At 38.2% G+C, this 23,740-nt stretch overlaps 1 long non-coding RNA gene across 1 annotated transcript in view; it reads left to right on the forward strand.

Moving 5' to 3' along the window:
• LOC106005767 overlaps positions 1-21,032 on the forward strand; it is a 169,485-nt gene extending 148,453 nt beyond the window's left edge. The window contains exons 6-7 of the long non-coding RNA XR_006604617.1: positions 11,042-11,142; positions 18,901-21,032. This is a non-coding gene — a long non-coding RNA (uncharacterized LOC106005767). The remainder of the gene's footprint in view (positions 1-11,041; positions 11,143-18,900) is intronic.
• Positions 21,033-23,740: the final 2,708 nt, after the last annotated feature.

Genomic DNA, 23,740 nt, shown 5'->3' on the forward strand with positions numbered 1-23,740 from the left:
TTAGTGCATTCTCCCATTTTATTCTTAAAACATCCTGTCATATACAAATGATGATTATTCCCCTCCAACCATTTCCACTCTTTAGTTAAAGAAACTGAGTTAAAGAAACTGAGGCTCAAGGAAGTTAAATAACTAGAACATGACAGAGCAGTCTCTCTCCCGGATTTCTGACTCTGAGTCCACTTGCTTACCCCCCCCCACACCAATGACCCACGTCAAGCCCTTCCCCCAAACCTTTTCCTTAGATATTTGTTTAAGAGGGGAAAGTGTAGGCTACAAGATAAGTGTTAACCTGATTATCTTAATAACTATTGAAATCTTCCCTTTTATAAACACATAGAGACATATACTAAGAATCCTTTTCAGATTTGGGTTCAAATTCTGATTCAGCCACTTAGCAGATGGAATGACTGTGTTCACATTGCTGAACCTCCCATTTGACAAAAGTTTTCCCCATTTGACAAAAGGAGTTGATAAGACTCAGTCAATAGGGTGGTCACACCTAAAGTGAACCATGTATCAGTAACCTCCAACAGTGGAACCTAGTAGACAGAAGTCACTCAATAAATATCAAGCTCAACCCCTTCGCTTCTCCTGGGTTCTAGCTTTAAACATGGGTGGAAGTTGAGCACACATTAACGAAAAATCTTCTTTCATTCATTAATTCAGCCATTCATCTCAGAATATTGTTGACCTTTCTTGAATCTCTCCAGTTAAGGAGATTTTAAGATGACATCGTCCTAAAATACTTTTTAAAAAATTCTATGTCTGGATGGCAATAGCCCCGTGAACATTTTGTTTTCTGTTTGTTGGTACAAGTGCGCAAATGTATCTATATCTCAAACATATCAGTGATGTTAGATACTTTCTTTAATTCCACAATTATCTATTAATTGCCTCCTGTGCCAAAAACCATCCTACACCCAAGGAGTTCATTGGTCACTGGGTAGGTAAACAAACACAAGCATAGCTAGCACACTGGGTGATAATGGTGCCATAACAGAGGCATGTACCAAGTTCCATGGGAGCAAGTCATTTTTTTTTGAGGTGTTAGGGACTAGTTCACAGCAGAGGTGACATTTGAGTTCACCCACAAAGAATGAGTCAGCTTCTCTAAGGCCTGAGGAACATCATCAGAGTCAAATTTCACGGAGAGTATCTTGTTAAAATTATGACCACAAGAATGTCACATCAGAGAAAATACTCTTCTTTTGCTTAGTCCTCATTATTAGAGACAAAAGAGTCGTGCTGACTTTCAGGGTTAATGTGCTAAAGTCATTTGTTGGTGGTTTTACTAAGCAAACGTGTGGTATTTAACTATACCAAAGCCACCGTTCTGTAGCACTTAGGATTCTGAACAACGTGAGTTTCTCCTTTGAGGGCTCATATATAATGAATGCATGTTACATTAAAGATTATTGAAGACTGTGAGCTTTCTTTTTTATGTGCAAGATTGGTAGCTTTTAAAATATTGATGCATTTGTGCAAGTGACTTGACTTGAATTTTACAGTAAACTCAGGAAAGAAAATGTCAAAGTTGAGCAAATTTTAAATGAGGTCTTTAAAAAAAATACTTCTTAAAATGGGTAATATTTTGAGATGAATTAGTTGAAACATCTCGTCCTGGATCTCAAAGTAAAAGTAGCCCAAGATTACAAAATAGTAGGATTGAAATAGCAATGAAGACTTGCGGAAATGTCCCAAGATTTATTTTTGTTTTATGTGTAACCCATGTTTTCCTACTTTTTGCCTCTAATCATTCTTCCATATGTCAGCATATGACTATTTCCCATATGCTGACAAATAAGTCTAGTAGCCATTCACATGACACCTGCTATGCTCTTTCCGTCACCTTCATCCTTTCACTGTTCACCATGTCCAGCAGGCATTGCCATCAGGAGATGGTGCAGCTGATGCCTAGAGCTGACGGAGACAGCCTGGCCTGCCATTGCCTCAGATAAAGCCAAATTAGTCTGACCTTCAGAGATCACCTAGCTTGGGATTATAGGACTCTTGAACTTATCCCTACTCACTTAATTACTTGAAGAAAATAGGTTAAGCCTCATAGCAAATCTTGGAAGAAGCTAATGTCCATTTTTATTTGATTAAAGATAAATAAAGGAAGGAAGGAAGGGAGGGTGGGGAGGGAGGAAGGTCCTGTCAAACTGTACCTTTCCCTGAGTGAATGTTTGGTAGAAATGTTCCATCTCCGTAACCACTATGCCTAAATCACTCTTACAATTTCAGATGTTTTGTCCATCTTCCTTAGAAATAGTAACAGCTAAAATTGATATCACATTTTACAAAGCCTTTCTGTATACATTCCTTCATTCGATTTTTGAGTATTCTGTAAAATAGATAATATTGTGATCTCTATTTTCTAGAAGAGAAAATTAAGCAGTCCCTCACATCCAACCTCACTGCCCCCCCGCTTCACTTCTAAACTTTACTAACTGTTCAAGCTACCCTGAAAACAGCATTTCCTCCAGGAAGACTTACCTGACATCCTTGGCATCTGTTCCAATACAGCAAAGTACCAACTGACCAGAAGGAGCTTGAGATGGCCAGAGCCCACCAGACCCATCGCCTAAAGCCTAGAGTTGTCCCATTCATTCCCCTCCAAGGCTATATGAGTCAGTATTTTCCACGTGTGCCAGGATGTGGAAAAGGCTAAGAGGCATTGCCATGGAGTCACAGCTAAGAGCATAGGTTTTGAAAGCACTCAGATGTTCTGTGATTTTATGCAGTTTTCTAGTCCATCTGGGTTTTAGTTTCCTCATCTGAAAACCAGAGAGAGGAACAGCAAACATGTAGAGCTCACTTACTACCATGGAGGTTATCTCATTTTCTTTTCACAACAATAGGGTAGGCAAATCATACAGAGAAGAAGCTGAGGCACAGGAAGGTGAGAGTCACACTAATACCAAGTTGCTTGAACTCACCATGGACAGTATTAGAGCATTGATTCAAACCCACGCCTGGATCCGTAATCATTCCATGACTGAACCTTCCCCACAGCCTTGTTATAAGAACTAAATATGATCATCTTTGTGCAAATGACATTCTTGTTTTCTCAGAATCGTAACTGAAGACCAAAACACACCCCGCACTCCTGCCATGCTCTGCAGGCTTTCCTATGAGGCACTGTTGAGAGGTAACTAGAGTTCCCACCCACTGTCATACCCACACAATACCTCACCACCCCAGCCAACAGAAAGGGACTTGCAGACCTGCCTCTTTGCAAACAGAGCCCATGAAAGAGATTCAGGGAGACAGCTGCTGTGTCTGTACCACAGAGGGAGGGGATATCCATTTCAAAGCCCTCTTTCCTGGAAAGATGGCCTCTGCACTTGACACCCCAAGAATAGACTGGCCACACAGGGTGGTTGAACTTGCCACATCTTGCCATAATTGGCACTGCATGGTGGGCAGAGAGGCACTTGTATCAAGGTTTTACACAACCAGGATGAGAGGGTCAGCTGGAGAAGATGACTAACTCCTGCAAGGGGTCACCAGTATTTGAGGAAACAGCACTAGAGCAAGTCCCTTTCTGACAGGGCATGTGGAAGCTCCCTCATGCCCTCACCTATGAAATATGGACAGAGTGATGCATTCCCCATGGGACTGTCATGAAGCCCACGTGAGATGATGTATGTGAGCGTCCTTCTGTAGAGCTGACCCACAATTAATATTAGCTCCCTCGCCACACTCTTGCTACTCAGTGTTTAAAGCCTGGATAAATACTTCAAGTGTGGCAAGTGAGGGGTAGCTTTTCATAATGTCAGATTCAATCTAAAAAGAAAAGTCTGTGTTTGCAAAGTTCTATCTCCCTGGATTACCGGGCAGATTCTGAAATTTATTAACCTTTTTAGTCATTTGTGAGCAAGAGGACTTTTTTGAATAATCAAAAAACCTTCTCATTCTGGCAGCCAAATAAAAGGAGACCAGGTGTTCAGGATTAAAAATGCATTACCCCCACCACGACTTTCTGAGGACGGTGTCAAGAATTTTCTCTTTCATAATATGTACCATTTCTAAAGAAGAGAAAGAGGAGGGGAGAGTGAACAGAGGTGATAAGAGGACTTTAGGAACCCTGGAGGGAGGGAGGACAGAAAAATGAAGGGTGAAAATGGCAGCCAGAATAGGAGAATCTTATTTTTAGCCATTTATGGTCTTCTTCCCTCCCCTTAAAAATAGACCCTCTTCCTGCCCACAGTGAATTGAGTGGACAATATCTAGGGGTTCCATAACACCATTTATGTATCTAGTTGAAGGCATGGACATTGTGTATCTCTTGGACAAGGCTGGGTAGGCCTTTTAACACTAGATAAACAGCCACCAAATTTCCTCTAGAAATGTTTCTGAGAAAAACACCCACTTCCACACTATAATTTTTTTTTTAAATGACCTTAGGACAGGGGCACCTGGCTGGCTCAGTCGGTGGAGCATGCAACCCTTGATCTCAGGGTTGTGAGTTCAAGCTCCATGTTGGGGATGGAGATTACTTAAAAATAAAATCTTGAAAAAGAAATTATCCTTAGCACAAGGCTAAGACTTGAAGTAAAACTAAGGTAATTTCTGGTTGCTAATAATACTAACCACACAGGTGCTGAGTGTGTACTCTCTTGTGCCAAGCACCATGCTAAGTCTTGACATTCATGGTACCCTTTTGGCAGATGGGGAAGTTTCAACTTGGGAAGCTAACAGATGGGATCCAGGCCACGGAGTTCACGCCTGGTGGAATTAGTATTCTCATTTGGTCTCATCCAAACCCTGACATTGTCACCACTGCCACATTATCAGCTTTAGAAACCTGTGGTATCCAAGTCGACCTCTGACATGGAGCACCTCAAGAAACGCAGTCTGTGAGAAGGGCAACAACAGAGACACAGTGCTGGTTGCTGTAGAAAGGTGGACTGTTTTATATACAGGCCCTTCAGACTTTGTACACAAGCAGGTTTGTGGTGCACCATGAGGCCATTTTGAGGTGCAGAGATTACATCGGAAAGCCTTCTGTAATTTCAGAGTTTAATGATATGAAATTAGACCTAGCATCCTCAAACAAACCCATTTCAAAACTACAATACCCCTGGCAATGAGCACTTCCATTAGATTTGAGACCATTACGTCTCCATCTCTGTGTGAGGGAAATAGATGCTTTTACATTAGAACAAATACAAAACATCATTTTCATCCAACACAATTTCCTGAACTCCTTCTGGATAAAATTTCCCAATTTTTCAGATATTTGAAACTGCAATAAAGCTTTCCTTTTAGCCCAGTTTCTTGTTCACTTTAACTCCGCAACAAAATTATTCTTAGGTTTTATCATTGGCCTATTTCTTAGATAGGATCTGGGTTTCATTATTTCAACATGGGGTCAAAAATAGAAAAAAATGTTCCAGAAACAGACTTTTGATATTTTCTCTATAATATAATCAACTGTATCTTTACGCCATTTTGCTCAACCCCTGCACATCATATGGGAGATCCTTGAACAGTTACAAATCTACCACAAACAAAAGTTTCTGGTACTTAGGTAATGAGAAATGTCTTAAAGATGATAAGCACATGCTCTGGTTTCTCTTCAGATCGTATAAATCTTTCGCCTTTTAAAGATGATAAACACAATGTATTCACAATAGATTGAGAGGTTAAGCAACCCAAATAGAAAGGAAACATTCTCCAATCTTATGTGAATGAAGATTGCATAATCACAATTAGGAAAATTTTCATATCTTTTTAAACACAATAAAATGTTTTCATTTCATCATAGGTAATTCCTGTTCAGGAAAGAGACAGACCCAAGTGTTTGGAGGTGTTAGTCAGTTGGAGAATATAGACTCACCAGGTATAACCAATATTTCAAACTTGACCTATTTTTGCCCAGTTATGGATATGCCATAATTTGTTTACTCATTCACCATTTTGATAGACATTTACATTGTTTTTAGTTTGGAGCTATTACAAATAAAGCAACTTCCAATACTCATATACAAGTCTTCATGTGGACATACGCCTTCCAATTCTCTTGCATTAATAGCTAGCAGTGAAGTGACTGAGTCACATAGTAGGTTTCTATTGTACTTTTTAAAGGTCAAGGTATTTGTCAAAATGGTTTATCACTTTGCATTCCTACCAGCATTATATGAGAATGTCAGTTGCTCCATACCAGAACACTTGGCGTGGTCTCTGCTTTTTAATTTTGGACAGCAAGTTGGTGTGTAGTAATATCTTATTATGGTTTTCATTTGCATTTCCCCAGTGACTAATAACTTTTAATGTTTTAATTTGTCACTTTTATAGCTTTTTTGATGAAGTGTCTACTCAAATCTTTGCCCATTTTAAAATATATCATATACCTGATCATACGAAGATCCTGAAAATCCAGGGTTCTTCATACATTCTGAATGTAAGCCCTTTATCAGGTATATGATTTACAAATATTTTCCCCAGACTTGAAATGAACTTTTCATTGAGATTACACTGAATCTATCTATTAATTTAGAGAACTGCCCTCCTCACCATATTGAGTCTTCCAACCTGTAAACACATTATGTCTCTCTATTTTGGTCTTCTTTAATTTCTCTCAGCAATATTTTATAGTTTCCCATATACCAATCACTCACATCTCTTCTCAAATTAATCCCCAAATATTTCATATTTTTATATTATTTTAAATCATTCTTGTTTCAATGTCTGCTTATTCATTGCTAGCACTATATATTGAAGTCCAATGGATTTTTGCATATGTTTTCACATTCTGCAGTCTTGCTAAAGTCACTTATTAATTCTGGGAGCACCTTCATAGATTACATAGGAATTTCTATGTACTATGTAAATGATCATGTCATCTCTGAATAAAGAAAGTTTTATTTCTTTCTTTCCAATCCAGATAGCTTTATATCTTTTTTTCTTGCCTGATTTCAAGAAAACTGACTCCAACATCCCACAGTCCTTCCAAAGAACACAAAGTACTAACTCATTGGTGTCAGCACCTTGTATGAATTCCTCAAGTGGAGAAGGCTGTCCATCAGTATTAGACCAGCTTTAGAAACCCCAAGTCACATCAGTACTAGACTCTTAAATTTGCCCTTCAATGACTTCAGCTTCCAGCATGTATATATTTACACTTACATGTGCATGCAGCATTTTTTTTAAAGCCTTCCCACTAAGCTCAGATAGCCCATTCTAGAACCAGGCCTTCCATTCCAAACCCATTCTAAACTTCTCATATGGGTTTGGTCATCATTCTGGATTCTCTTTTTATTATAATGTGTTATTCCTCAAAGCCGTTTGATATCTTTGCCAAATGACCTAAGTTGAGTCCATTTTAATTCATCTGATACTTTTCTAATAATGTTAAACTTCAGAAAGGAAAGTGTCAGAGTTTTATCCACTACTTCCCAGAAGGCTCCTTGCACATTATGCAAATACACCCATCTTTTTTTTTTTTTTTTTTTTTTTTTTTTTTTTTTTGCAACCTCCCAGAAAGGCAATATTTGTCAATGTAAAACAAAAGTTCTGTTGCATGCTTTCCTCTACACTGGTATCTGATGGCCTTCTATCTATCTAAAAGAGACTATTCTATAGATTGTTCTCAGCTTAAAGGATATCTGCCCCAAGGAAATTTGTAAATTCTAACACTAGAAATAGAAGCTACAGGCAACTTTCAAATAACAATTTATTCTAGTTTTTAAAAACTACTAGAGCTTAGTCTCATTGGGCATCCCTCTAAAGAAGTTTTTTCAAAAGTAAGAAGAATGTTTTAGGAAGATGAATATGGCAGCGATTTGAAGAGTAAATGAGAATTGGAAAGAGAAGTGAATCAGAAAGATCAGTTACCAGACTATTGTACTAATCCAAGTCATATATAATAAAGATGTCACCCAGAACTAATAGTAATAATGGAAAGAAAACAGTGAATGAGATTTTTTTAAATAGAGAAATTAAATAAGATTTAGAAAATGAACTATGAAGGGGGCGCCTGGGTGGCTCAGTGGGTTAAGCCGCTGCCTTCGGCTCAGGTCATGATCTCAGAGTCCTGGGATCGAGTCCCGCATCGGGCTCTCTGCTTGGCAGAGAGCCTGCTTCCCTCTCTCTCTCTCTCTCTCTGGCTGCCTCTCCGTCTACTTGTGATTTCTCTCTGTCAAATTAATAAATAAAATCTTAAAAAAAAAAAAAAAGAAAATGAACTATGAAGAAGAAGGGAGGGGTACCTGAGTGGCTCAGTTGTTAAGCATCTGCCTTCAGCTCAGGTCATGATCCCGAGTCCTGGGATCAAACCCCACATCAAGCTCCTGGCTCAGCAGGGAGCCTGCTTCTCCCTCTCCCACTCCCCACTTGTATTCCCTCTCTAGCTGCCTCTCCTTCTCTGTCAAATAAAATTAAAAAAAAAAAAGAAGAAGAAGAAGGGAAAGAAGTCAAAGATGGCTAACTAGTAAAGAAAATGGTAGCCCACTTGCAGAAGAAAATGGCTAATACATAGGAAAATATGCCCCTGCCCTGGCAGGGGCAAGTCTGAGTGGAAAGGTGATCAGCTAGATGGTGGACATGTTGAGTCTGACTCCAGTGGTTGAGAGGCAGTAGGAATTATTGAAAGAGTGTTGGGTAGGGATCAGGAAACCTGAGTTCAGTCGTGGTTGGGAGACAGTGACAGACACTGTGGGACCCGGCCCAACCCTCATTTTCCACTGTGCCGTCTTCCTTTCTAGTCTCAAAGAAATCAGATTTAGTTTCTGCATTGGCCCAACTTGGTAGTCCTTGTGCTTCAGAGGAGGCTGGACTCAGCCTCAGGGGGTAAATTCTGATTGGTCTAAGTCAATCACATCTCCCTTTCCCGGGGCAAGTCCCAAGTCTGGTCAATGAAGCATGAAGGAAAATCGGCTGTGTGATTCAGGGTAATGAACTCTCACTCTTAAGAAGAGCTATACCATGAGTGAAATAAGTCAAGCAGAGAGAGTCAATTATCATATGGTTTCACTTATTTGTGGAGCATAACAAATATCATGGAGGACAAGGGGTGTTAGAGAGGAGAAGGGAGTTGGGGTAAATTGGAAGGGGAGGTGAATCACGAGAGACTATGGACTCTGTAAAACAATCTGAAGGGTTTGAAGTGGCGGGGTGGGGGGAGGTTGGGGTACCAGGTGGTGGGTATTATAGAGGGCAGGGATTGCATGGAGCACTGGGTGTGGTGAAAAAATAATGAATACTGTTTTTCTGAAAATAAATAAATTGAAAAAGTTAAAAAAAAAAAAAAGAAGAGCTATACCAGAAGAGATGGTCTGTTCTTTCAGTGGACATTGCCAGGTATGAATAGGGCAGTAGGAACCGCTTGTAGTTCTGTGAACAGACCAACAAGCTGAGGATAGCAGAGCCAGGAGAGAGAAAAATTGGGCCCCTGAAGCTGTCATTGAACTGCTATACTAATCAACCTTAGCATGCCATACTCTTGTATTTTTTGTTATGGAAGATCACACATTTAAGCCAGTTTCATTGGGATTTCTGTTACTTGAAGCTAAAGCCATCCTCACTCACCCAGCAGCTTTGGCCTAAACCAATTTACCCTGCACACTACCATTTCTTCCACTGTAAATTGAGAGTGCTCTCTCTAAGAACTCTTCCAGCTCTAACCACCCATGGTTTTATTATTACAGATAAAAATAGAGGTCAAAAGGAAGAATGAATATCAGGAGAAAGAGCAAAAGAAATATACAGATACATCTATGTAGTGTAAGACTTAGAGTCTTAGGAATAAATGAGATTATCAGGTGAATCTTATTGATTGCTATATATGTTAACAATAACATCTTATTTTATCCTCACAACATTCTGCAAAGTGGGCATCATTCCCATTTTCTGTGAACAAACCAAGACACAAATATCAAGAAAAACATGAACAATGTCCCAGACTCTAAGGGATTGTCAGAATTTCAACAGTATCACATGTTTCAGACAGGTCAAGAAGAATGAAGACTAAGAAAAGGTCAAACATCTTGATGACTTGGGAAGTTCTTATTGCTTTCAAGATAACCGTTGCCAGAAAGTCATAGGGATAAAAGAGAGGGTGAACACAGGGAGTGAAAAGTAAGACATGTTAAGGAAGTAAAGACCATTTTAATCAGAAGGTTAGCAGTCAAATAAAAGGGAAAGATGAAAAATTACTTGAAGGCAGGAACAAGTTTAAGAGAAAAATTATTTTGTTTCTTGTCTAAAAGGACCCAACCATACTGGTGGGCAGAGGGAAAGGGACCTGTGGAGGAGTGGAACAGAAGGAGGGCCTCATTGGTGGAACTAGTTCTGGAAAACACAGGAGATGTGCTGTTTGCCTTCCCTCTGCTGCCTGCTCCTTGAGCTCAGGCTGAATTGAGGGTTCTGAGGGCCGATCGATGGCCAGCCTGAGCTGATGTAATCACTGCTACAACGTATGAATAATGAATGAACATTATTTCTTTTATGTGTTATTTTAATAGCCCTTTATAAAAGGATCATTGGAAAAAGACCAACATATCTTTCCAAATTTTATTTTTAAGATGCATAATTAATACAGAAAAGTATTACTGTACAGTAAAACCCAACATTTATCTCATTCTCCTAACAGAGTATGACCTATGGAGAAGGAAAAGACAAAAAATGTTATTAAAAATAAAATAGTTGTATATACCAGGTCCAAGATCACACTGGGAAATTACCTAGACCTACATTACAGAGAGAAAATTCAAATTGAATAATAGGAGATACTTTAGAATAAGAACTTAGTATATTCCAGGCCTTGTGCTAAACACTTCTTACACATTATCCTACTTAATCCTTGTAACACCCTGTGAGATGGGTGTTATTAACTTGATTTGATGCTGAAGAAACTGAAGCTTAGAGATGTTATATCCCTGAGATCCACCTACGGTACTATTCCATATGAGTTTTCATAAATGAAACAATTATTCCTATTTACAGGGCGTTAATTATGTTCTAGCAAGTGCTGAGTGCTTTCTAGTCTTGTGGCAACTATGAGAGCTATCTGTTTCTACTATCTTTATTACAGATGCAAATGTAAGGACCAGAGAATTAGCCATGAGATGCTAGAGGCTGTCCTCCAACCAGTATGGTCTGATATCTACAAAGAATTCAAAAACTAAGGTCGAGGTAAGAATCTTTAATTTGAAAATGGCTTTATAGGATTATGTAACATATCCAGCAAGTACAAGCCAAATTCTCAATTCTCTGGAAGGAATAAAGTATAGGATAAATTCCTAAGGAGGAAAATGTTGCCTCTAGCACATAAGGTTAGTAGTGTAGTTAAAAATATTTGAGTCAAAACTGAATGCCAGTTACAAGACACTAAACTGTGATGCGTTTAGTACCTTCCCCTTAATAGAGTAGTCAGTAGTTGATGTCCCAAAGGAAAGAATGTGTTTTGTTCTATGATGCAATTCGCTATTAGCTTCCAAATACCCATTGGCTTAGGCCATTGAAAGTGCCCTAGCTCATTAGTTTTCTCTGAATTTAAAAATAATAACTAGCATAATATCTACAGATACTGCAAAACATCTTTTAGCATCAATGTCATTGCTCCACTTAGTAAAAAGGAAAAACATGACATAGAAAACATTCTGGAGCCCTACTTCTTAGTTTAAATCTAAGCTCTGCTATTTACTTACCTATAAGACTATTGATGATTTTCTTATCTTTTTTGTGTCTCCTATCCTCAACTGCAAAGTAGGGAATGAAGGATGAGGGGATGTGTCCCAACCTGGCATGGGGTATCTAAATGGTAGCTGTTGTACACACTTGGGTGTTTATAACACCATTTGTGGCACTCTCAGTTTATTCTTGCCTGGCTGGTTAAATAAAAATTACAACTTTTTTTTTCAAGTCATGTTTGCAGTGTTATCCTGCGGCATTCCTGCAGGAAAAAAAAAAAAAAATCTTCTTTGAACGCCTAATCCCACCTCTTTTGTCATTAGGACGTGCTACATCACTTGCAGGGCCCAGCGATGAAAAATGAAAATGCGGGGCCCCTTGTTCACAAATTAAGAAATCCAAAATGACAACAGTGTTAAGCCAAGTGTGGAAACTTTCTCAGCACAGGACTCTGCAATGGCATGGCTCGAGGGCCCACGAAGCTGGCTGTTCCTGCTTGGTACCACTTTCCTTGATGAAAAGATAAGATGCCAAGCTCTCCTAAGTCACTCAGTTGTTCATTTATTTCTTGGAATATTTGTTTCTAACCCTACCTTTCCAAGAAAAGATTTAAGGTAATTCTCTCTACAAATAGAGTCTGAGAATGAAAATACTCTTCAGAAAACCAACTTCCTGTCCCAGGGCAGATTTTTACTATGTCATTAAACACGACTCTCTTGGAGTGTGGAAAAATCAAACAATCTTGGAGTTACTAAGGATTCATTCTGTTCAGTGATAAGCTCACAGAACTTTTCTGGGGAACTACCCCAGTCACGTCTACACAGGGCAAAGTGTCAATGAAGCCTGAGGCACAGGGGCAATTCTTCACCTCTGACCAACAGCATGAATCCTAGGTTTTTTTTCCATTGGAAGAACCAACTCAAGTTTTTAACGTGCTTTTCCCCTTGTGGTTTTCTCAAGTTGCTCTCTACATCAGTCAACAATATTCAAGACTGAAATCTATTAACATAAGTTCTGTATCAATATTAGGTTACTAGTGTTAATATCTATTGAGCACTAAGAGAAATGCCAAGCCCCCTTCTTAATGAAGAGCCTTGATTTTATTAGGTTCAAATAACAAAGAAGTATAAGACCATGCATAAGTATAGTGTCTTTTATTTCAGAAACGTCTAGTGCTTGGCCTAGATTTATCCCATATGGCCTTCCTACAGTCTATAGCAAAGAAAAACTCAATCTATAAAAGACCCAGGTGTTCACTCCATCTCCTCTGAACCTTCCTTGAACTGATAGCTAGTGAAGAGCTGCCATTTGTTTAATTCATTTGCTCCATTATTTTAACTTAGGCACCGTTTAAAATTCCCAGAAGATCTCCAGGAATTGTTCGCAAATAAGGCAACCTGGTTTTTTTTGGAACTATTGACAGATAGGGCTAACAAAAATATAGTAATACCTGCTTAAATTAGCTCATTTTCAATATTGCTATTTTATCAGCATCTGAATTTGAGCTGTGGTTGGCTAGTTCAAAGTCAGGAAGCCAGACAGCCTTATAATCAGATCATGGAATAAGGCCAAATGTCCGTTATGGAAGCCAAAGGAATACAGAATCTTCAGTCCAAAAGCAGATTCAAAATTAAGAGGATCAGCAGGTCAGAAGAACCATGTACTATAAATCAAAGCAAGCCCAAACATCAGGGCACATATTTAAGCAGTGCTGGGGCAGGTAAGCCATAGAACAAAATGTAGCAGCTAGACAGTCCAAGCAATCAGTCCACATGTAAATGGCACCACACTGTACAGTGCATAACTTTTGTGATTTGATTAACCTTGACTCAAGAAGGCATCAGAGGAAAACTAGTATTTGGACAGTCTCCACAAGGATGGTGGTATCTGAAGGTCATGTTGTTTATTGTAAAACAAGATCAAAACTTAAGTTCTCAGGAACTGGATCACAAAGATTAGAGCAGATTACGAGGGAACTAATGCTGCCTCAAAAAGCTACTCACCCAGAACTTCTTTTTTTTTTTTTTTAAGATTTTTAATTTATTTATTTGAGAGAGAGCAGAGCAAGTGAGAGAGAACAAGATGGGGGGGGGGGGGCAGAGAGTGAGGGAGAAGTAGACTCATCCCAGAGCAGGCTTCTGGGAGAGCAGGCAGCCGGATCCCACTGGATCCGAGGCTCATGACCTAAGCTGAAGGCAGATGCTTAACCGGCTGAGCCCCCCAGGCACCCCTCATCCAGAACTTCTTATAGTGACCTGCTTAGGAATAAGATTAGGCCAGGAGCTGGGCTTGAATGACTCTCCAGATAAAGAGATTAGCCACAGTGGTGTCAGCTCACATCAGCTCTTGGAAGCCAGTTGTTAAAATTTAAGGAATTTCGTAAGCCAGATGTTAAACACAGCCATTATTAAAATTAAATTATTTAAACTTATAATTAAAGACATATTAAAAACAAAGATAATAAACCCTCAAAACTCATCCCTTCTTAATTACTTCACTACATTTTACTATTAGCTGTGGTCCTCAAGTTCTTTGTGTCTGTTGTAACTGTGTGGTGAAAATATTTTATATTGGCATGATACTGCGAGTCTCTTCCCATTTTCATGTTCAATAGCCTCATATCGGGAGCTTGAAATTGGCCGTGATGGAAGTATGTACAGCATGGAAATCGAAAAGCACAACAAATCGGGGCTTTTTGTGGAGCCAAGGAAGGAGGAGGTAGCTGTTAAACATATACTGGCGTATCACTGGTTAGTGTCCCCAGCATAGAGTTACTGAGAAGCACTGAGAAGTCTAATATCAATGCAGTTGAAGAGAATAAAGGATTCTGGGACAGCTATTTGCGAATTCCTAAACCCAGAATTTAACAATCTTCATGATGTGACCCCAATTTACCTGTTTACACTTAACCCATACTCCCTAGTCTCCGGCCACCTTTAACATCTCCCCATGTTTTCTCACACCTCCATTTATTCAACAGACATTTACCGAACTCCTACTTAACACTGGGCACTGAGCACTGGGTTGAAGAATCACTCTGGATTGAAGAATCAGAGATGTCAGGAGTCTGTCCTTCCCTCAAGTAGTTCACGGTTTAGGAAAGAAAGGGAAACAGCAAACAGACAAATGCTTCTAATCAAGCATGACAAGTGCCATGACAGAGACAGATGTGCTCATGTACTCTGTGGAAATGCAGAAGATGCACCAATAAGTAAAGACAGCAGGGAAGACTGCTGTCCAGGAAGAGGCATCAGTTGCTCTGAGGCTTGACTAGACAACATGCACATGTGTTTTCTTGAATTGAATTTCTTGAGTTCAAAGGCCAGCTCTCCCAGTTTACTGCTGGGTGACCTTCAGCAAGTTACTTAGCCTCTCTGAACCTCAGTCTTCTCATCTACAAAATGAGATCCCTCCTTCACAGGGTTATTGTATGAAATTAATACAATAGGAGTGAATGAAAGGAGTGAATGAAATTAATGAATGTAAGGCATTTAGCCCAATGCGGATGATACATAAATGCTTTTACAACATTTGTCTTTATATTAAGTATTAGTCGAGTGAAGAAGGGAGTAAGGAATGTTACTGATAGAGAAAATGGTGCATGAAAACCCTAGATGCATAAAAGATTATAACATTTTTTTCCCCAAATGCATTTTTAAAAATATGACTGTAGCCGGGGTCTCCTAGGTGGTTCAGTCCATTAAGCATCTGTCTTCAGCTCAGGTCATGATCCCAGGGTCATGGGATCAAGCCCAGTGTCGGGCTCCCTGGGAGCCTGCTTGTCCCTCTGCCTCTGCCTCTCCCCACCCCACTTGTGTTCCCTCTCTCTATCTCTCTCTCTCAAATAAATAAATAAAATCTTTAAAAAACTATATGACTGTAGCCCAAAATAACAGGAAGTGGGAATTTACCTTCTTGCCAAAAAAAGGCTGATTCTTTAACTTTCTCTAACTATCACGCCATCATCAGACCCGAGGGTCATCTTACACCCCTCCTCTGCCCACTCCCATGTTCACTCAATCACCACGTCCTGCAGCCGAGTGCCTCTCAGCCAACTGTGCTGAGGTCCACTTTGTATTGCTTGCCTATATTGTCCAATACTTGGATAAAATACAGTAAAAGCTAATTACTAGATAAATGAAATAAAAAGCAAAGATCTACAAAATAATACAAGTCTAGGTTTTTCATTATTAGACTTAACAGATAAAAGATTCTGCCTTTCACTTAATGCAAAAGTTTCTAAATTCTTAGGTCAATTCCTGTATTTATCTCATAGCAGACGAGTCACAACCAGTTCACAGACTGTCATACCTGGAGAAGCATTGCTACAGAGCATAATATCCCCTTAGCATTTCTAAAACACTCCACTTTCTTTCCTTCGTTCAGCCTTGAGGACTTCATCATCTCTCTTCTAAGCAACAACCTAAACAAGATGGCCTCACGGCCTCCAGTATCGTCGGACCCCCACCGATTCTTCATGTTATCACCAACTAGATCTTTTTAAATCCCAAATCTCATAGGTTACTGTCAGTTATTTTCCTTTGCCTTCAGAACAGAGCCTAGAACTCCACCATCTGACCTCTGCCTGCTTTTCCAGTCTCTTCTCTCACTCCCCATCCTCCTCCACTGCCCCAGTGCTCATGTGCACACACACACAATCACTAGAGTCTTGCATTCTATGCTACAGGTACACCAAAGGACATGCAGGTTCCACTAGCTGTGTCACATCCTCCACACCTTTACTCTCAGTAATGCCTCTACCTGAAACGTCTTTCTGAAGAACAAAAAAATCTACTCAACTTTCAATATTCAGTTCAAGGGCCATATCTTCTAGGAAACTTTTCCCAATTCCATCTCCCTGCCCAGCCCCTGCCTCAGGGACCTAACACTCAGTCCTTTGTGCATTCATAGCTTCCTTAACACAGCATGTGTCACAAGTATTTATATCTGTTTACCCCCCAGACTGTAAGTTGCTCTTCCACAGACACCACGTCTAGATTTCTTTGTATTATTTCCCTAGCACTTAGCCTACACAGTTTCCAGCATCTTGTTGGTACTTGTGAATAGGAGGATGGATGGCCCGGAATGGAATAGTTGCACAGATAGATGGATGGATGGACATACTAAGGATGGGGAAAAAATACAAGAACCAGATCAAGAAGTGCCTTGTATATCCTGTTACAGAATTTGTATTTTTATCCTAAAGGCAACTGAAGGTGTGAAGTATTTCAAATGGAAATATGATAAAATCCCTATTGAGTTGGGAAAGGTGGGAATACAAAGGAGCCTAGATAGACCAGTTCAGAATCTATCACAACAAAGAAGGGAAGAAAAAGTAGAGGAGATGGAGAGATTGGTTTGAGAGATACTTAGGAGGTTGGACAATGAGAACTTTATTGATCAATAGGAATGGGAAGGATGATTCCCAGATTTCTGTCTGGCATCCCTAATCAGAGGAAAAGAATAAGGAGCAGGTTTTGAAAACAGTATCACATGAGGTCCTTCCTCTGTGTCAGCAGCGGTTGTAAAGCTTACTTTTCTCAAGTTTCACCAAAGAAGCCCAGCAGACAATCTCGCTTCTTCTTCAGGGAAAATAACAGTTATCAGGCAAGAATCTCCAGGGGGGTAGCAAGAGAGGGAGAAGCAGGCTTCCCGCTGAGCACGAAACCTGAGGCAGGGCTCCATCCCAGCATCCTGGGATCATGACCTGAACCAAAAGCAGACACTTAAAAACTGAGCCACCTAGGCGCCCAACAACCCACTTTCTTTAAGATAAAAACTAGTGCTAACTTCAGGTAATATTTTCAGTACATTGTTGTTGCAAAAAGCTCAAAAATACATAAATGCATGAAAGAGAAATTAGATGTAATTCCACTATCCAGAAATAGTTCTTGTTAATAGGCTGGTATATTTCTTTCTAGTAATTTTTCTATGTAAATATATATGTATGTGTAAATGACTATACTTTTCACTTCAAATTATAGATATTTTGCCATGTTATTAAAAATTTCCATTGACATTTTAAAAGATGGCCTAATAATCTATTGTCTGGCTATACCAAAATTTATTTGATTAACTCTTATGATAGAATTTTTAGATTTTTCTACTATTTTGTTAAGGTAAATAATATTGTGTACTATAAATCTTTCATTTTGGATTGTTTCCTTAGGATAAATTTATTAAAGTGGGACTTTATACAAAAAGTATGAACATCTTTAAAGTTTTTGATACATATTCCCAAATTGCTTTCCAAAAAGGTTGTACCAAATTATATTCCCATTCACTTTGCCTTTGCCAGGCTTATTATCCTTTTTTTAAAATAGAAAAAGAATTTTTTTCATCTAATGATCAGAAATGGTATCTGACTGTTTTGTTCTGCATTTCTTCAATTAAAAATGAAGTTGGCTACTGAACCATAGCCTTAAATATATTTATTCATCTATTTTATTTTTGGTGAATTATGTATTTATATCCTTTACCCATTTAACTCTTATACTCAATATTTTTTATTGGTTTTTATGAGTTCTTTATATGTTAAAGGATTAAATCTCTTGCTGCCAAATTTATGGAAAATATTTTCTCCTTGTTGTTTTGACATCTAAGTTTGTTTATGAGCTTGGACATTTATGGAAGAGGGGGTGTATAGAGACATTTAAAATTTTTATATATTCAAATATTTCAATAATTTCCTTTGGGATTTCTTTCATTGCTACAAAAATTCTTTTTCTAGCCAGTCATTAGGGAATTATTCATCTACGTGATCCTATTATAGGTATTGTTCCTTAGTCTGAGCAGCAAAATAAAGATGGAAACACTCATTCTCCATCTCAAGGACTCTACCAGCCAGTGTGGTAGCAGGCATGTACACATTTAATACAAAAGTATAAGGGACTCCTATAGAAGGACTGTTCACCCTACTTGAAAGAAGTTCATGACTAGGTCATGGGGCCAAATTTGCCTAAAGCAGCTCATCTTCTGCTTTTATCATCATTTATTAATTTTGGACCATTTAACATGTTCAAAAACTGTACTGTTTCTAGAAATATGTGAAATGGGAATATGAAAACTCATTCCAGCTAATCGGCCCTTTCTTCCTGGCTCTAGGGGTTTTAAAAACAATGACTCATGAAGTATTTGCCAGGCAACCACCCATCCAGGCTTCCCACAAGTCGGAGTTTGTCAGCCTGCCTCAATTTTATCTAAGAAATTAAATCTCAATTTTAGTTTTATTAGCACATTGACTGCTTTGCTGTTTTTCAGAAAACACTTTAAAAGGAAACATGTAAATTGTAATGAAGATAAAGAAGAAATGGAAAGCCTCAGATACAAAGGCAGTGATTGTTAATAAATAACCATTAACAAAGGTTTCCAGAAATTAATCAGCCCAGATGGGCATGGCAACCACTTGTGAAGGAAGCCTTCATAGAAATGCTTCGCTGCAAGAGTTCTGGGAAATGCTGGGTGTCATACACTGGTAAGAGGAACATAAAATTGGTACCTTTCCATAGGATAATTCTCAATGTGAGTTAAGAGGCTTACAGGTATTTCTACTTTGTGGTGTAATAATTCCATTTCTTGGATCTATTTCAAATAAATCATCAGAGATTTACATATACTGATAATCATTACAGTGACATGTGTTATGGCAAATATTCTAAACAGCCTTAAAAATAGGGAAATAATTAAATAAATTATTGTTAGAGCCATACTACAGGATACACTGTATAACCATTCAAAGTTATGTTTTCAGAAAATTCTTCTGGGTAGTGGCATAAGAATATGCTTCCTATACAGTGGAGATGAGAAACATCTGGTTATAAAAGATATGTACAGCTAATTCCAATGTAAGTTTATGTTGCATAAAAGAAATTGAAGAAAATACACCAAAGTCATTTTTTGTGGCTAATGTGTGGCTTCACATTTTGGACTTTCCAAACTTTCTACAATAAACTAAGTCCTATGAGGAGGAAGAAAGCTATTTTTGTATATGTTTGCTCTGTGCCGTAAAAGTCCAATCCTTGTGATTGGCTATAAGTAGGCCTCTTTTCCCCAGACCCGCTTCCAGAAAACTGGGTGATATACAGATGTATGGAGCTTCCTAAATCTTTCCACTAAAAAGAATATGAAAGACATGCTTCACCCTTTACTTAAAATATGAATCAAATATTTTCTCTGTTCCCACCCCAGCCTGACAACATTCTCCATAAAGCCCCACTGCTTCTCAGGGAAAGCAATAAAGTAAAAGTACATCGAGTGCCTAACATATGCTAGGTAATTTCACATACATTGTCTTGTTTGATCCTCAGCCACCCCTGGGACACTGAGTTTGAATGTATTTAAGCAACTTCTCCAGAGGTAGAGCAGTCTTAATCAATAGAATGGGATTTGAAGTCTAGTCTTCAGACTCCAAGAGCTCATCACAGCAGACTTCTGTGTGTACATCTGCACATCTGAGCAATACAGAGAGTCCAAAAGTGTCCACATTATTTCAATTACTTGTCAGCTTAGAGAAATAAGACATTCATATTGTACACTCATCAGTTAGGTATGTGATAATAAATCATATATTTTTTGCTACTTGTCATTTATTTAAGCTCTGTTATCCATTATCATCATTTCAAACTGTTTCATACAGAACAAATACACAGTTCTTCTCAAACAACAAGCCTTCTGTAACATTTTGAAAGGATTCGTTTAAAAAAATTTGGGTCACAGATTGTGCATTTAAATTTATCTTTCCAGATTCACTTCTTTAAATCATTTCCCAAGTCACTAGAGATATGTTTACCTTCACTGGCAATCCCTTTTACACACTAAGCTACCCCTGGCCCCCATACTTTCCACCACACACATGGAAATCAATCTCACCCATTTCCATTAATCCTGGACCAAATCCAATCTCAAATTTTGGTTCGATATTCTCCAACTGAAGATAGTTTTCTAAGACTGGCCCAGTTCTGCTCTGATCATTCACTCTGTATTCTCTTATTCGTGATATATTTAATATGTTCTAAATAATTTCACATTTCATATGTCATCTCAAGTTTGTTCTTTCACTCTGTTTCTACCTATTTACGTTCTAAGTTTCCCAGGAACCGTGAACATATTTTTTCTCTTATTTCACCCCAGATGCTTTGTTAAGTGTTATGTCTATTTTTTGATTCATTATGTATATAATGGATAGGCAATAAATGCTTGTTAATTAACTGTCCTCAGCTCACTCATATTCACCTACAAACACAGACTCAAACAAACAAACAAACAAACAAAATCAATGAAATGGAAAAGGAAGAAGGACACCACAGTTTGAATTAGCATGGAAACCTTTACCTTTGTGAGTTAACTTGTACATCAGAAAGTACATCAGGGAGGGGTCCCTGGGTGGATCAGTTGGTTGAGCATCTGACTCTTGATTTGGGCCCAGGTCATGATCTCAGGGTCCTGGGATTGAGCCCCATGTCAGGCTCGGCTGGGCATGGAGACTGCTTGAGATTGTCTCACCCTCTGCCTCAGTCTCTCTAAAATAAATACATAAATCTTTTTTTAAAAAGTACGTGGAGAATATATTTTAAAAAACAGATTCTCCATTTGCTTATTTAATATTTCAATATATGAAAATTGCTTAGTCAAACTTTCCTTAAATCAATAAGTTAAACATTATTGAAAGACAAATTATGTAATGTTCTTCTAAAGAAGAAAAAAAGTCTTGGCTAAAGAAAGCAGCCATCTGACTACTTTTTAAACCAGAGTTTTCCTTTAATCACAGAAACATGAATCGAATCAAGAAACTGAATTAAAGTAAACCCTGACTCAAAAACCCAAAAAGAAAAAAATATATAAACTATACTAATCTGCAGAAACACAAAGGGAAAAAAATACAAGTATGGTAATAACTTCTACAGAACCAAAATCTCTCTGAAAATTATTTGCTTAGGTTTGGGGGGGGGGGTTGTTTTTTGTTTTTTGTTTTTTTCAGATAAATGACAATTTTTCAATACTTTTAGAAAAATATTATCCAGCAAGATAGTATGTCCTTAACAAGAGCAACTTGAATATTAAATAAAAGGGTCATTCCAGTATTCTCTCCAGAAACACTTGGCCAACCTAGACTGCACAACAAGCTAAAACTACGGTTCTGAGGACCAGGTCTTAAAGGAAGCTCTAGAGAAGCTGGGAAACGGGAAGAAAACCTACACAGAGGCTGCAAGTCCCTGGCCCTGACCTGAGGTGGTGAAGGATCAAAATACCAGCAGAGGAAAGGAGTGAGAAGGCTAATCTCTTTTTTTTCCTTTTTAAACTCTCCTTGCCTTGGGGCACCTGGGTGGCTCAGTCAGTTGAGTATTGGACTCTTCATTTTAGCTCAGCTCATGATCTCAGGGCTGTGAGATAAAGCCCAGTGTCAGGCTCCATGCTCAGTGGAGTGTCTGCTTGAGACACTCTCTCTCCCTCTCTTTCTGCTCCTCCCCCACTCTCTCTCTTAAATAAATAAATAATTTTTAAAAATAAACTCTCTCCCATTCTCATGATCTTTTCTCCCTTTCCTTCTTCTGCCTTTTGCACAAATCATCTCTTTTTCCTCTACTTTCCTCTTCCTTTTCTTTTGACACTTATTTCTATAGCTTTGTCTGCTATATCTTCTGCTATTATTTCTGTCTTTTCTCATCCTTGTTTTCCCCTTTCCTTTCCTTTCTCTTTTTCTACTACTTTCTCTGGATTCTTTCTTTTGATCCTATCTTTTTTTTTTTTTTTTCTGATCCTTCCCTTCATCCATGTTTTTTCTTTTCAATGATATGATCTCATTTCCCAACAAAATGTTTTTCATCTTACGAATTTTGAATTAATTACCCATGTTCAATGAAACAGATTCAATAATAATTACTTATTTGCCTTATCCAATGTGATGATATATGTTATTCATAATATTCGGTGGGAAATATTATTTATACACTTATCAGGCCTTTTTGTTAAATACTATTTCCATTTTTTTATCACTACTCCATAATTTGCAAAGCAGGTTTAGTGAACATGGATAATCAATTCAAAATTCATAACAGTGGTAGATTTTAAGATAACCTTGCTATGTCTCACTGTGATAGTTAGCATCCAGGATGATCCCGCAATTATTATTATCTCCTGATATTTATGCCTTCACATAGTCCCTTCCCATATTGTATAAAGGTTGGTTTGTGTGACTAGTAGAATGTGAGGGAGGTGATTGTGTGACTTCTGAGGCAAGATCATAAAAATCATAGAAACTTCTACATTACTTACTTGAACCATTTGCTCTAGGAAAAGTCAACTACTACGTTATGAAGGCACTCAAACAGCCCCATGGAGAAATACACATCATGAGGAAACAAGGTCTCCTGTAAACAAGCAGCACATAGTTTCCAGACATGTGAGTGCGCCATCTTGGAAGCAGATTCTTTAGCCCCAGTCAAACCATCAGATGACCGTAACCCTGGCCAACATCTTGACTGCAACTTCATGAAAGATTGCCCAGCAGAACATTAGCTGGTCCCTAAGTCCTCACAGAAACTGTGAGAGATAAATGTTTATCATTGTTTTAAGCCACTAAATTTTCTGGTAATTTGTTATGGAAAAAACAGATAAATAAAATGCCTTTTTTTGGAAACAAAACCAAAACAATTTGTGCATACACAAACCTGATAATAGTTCTTTCTTTACTCTGCCAGTAGTATGTATGCACACACCAATTCTAGAGAGGAAATTTTGGAAATTTTTCTGGAAATTTCTTTTCTGCATCCAGTTTAATTCAGCAGTGCTTCTGTTATTGTTCTTATATGAGGATGGAGAAAATAATATGCATAAAATAAAATTAATATTTTTATGTTTAACAAGTCTAGTTACATTATTAAACAAGACTCCTATGACAACACATAACAAATAAGATCCTCAAAAAAAATCAAAGCAATAAGGTATAAAGGAGAAAAACAGTCTCTTTCAAAATAGTATATTTCTATCCTGAAATATATCTTCTTTTAATTATCCGTAGCATGGAGCTAAAGAACATTCTTGTTATTTGTTCTCATTTTGAAGACATTTATACATCCCCTAGTCATAATTATATTTTCAAATT

The sequence above is a fragment of the Mustela putorius genome, unplaced genomic scaffold, assembly GCF_011764305.1.
Source record: "Mustela putorius furo isolate JIRA1106 unplaced genomic scaffold, ASM1176430v1.1 tig00537227_pilon_pilon_pilon, whole genome shotgun sequence".
In the NCBI taxonomy this organism is placed as follows: Eukaryota; Metazoa; Chordata; class Mammalia; order Carnivora; family Mustelidae; genus Mustela; species Mustela putorius.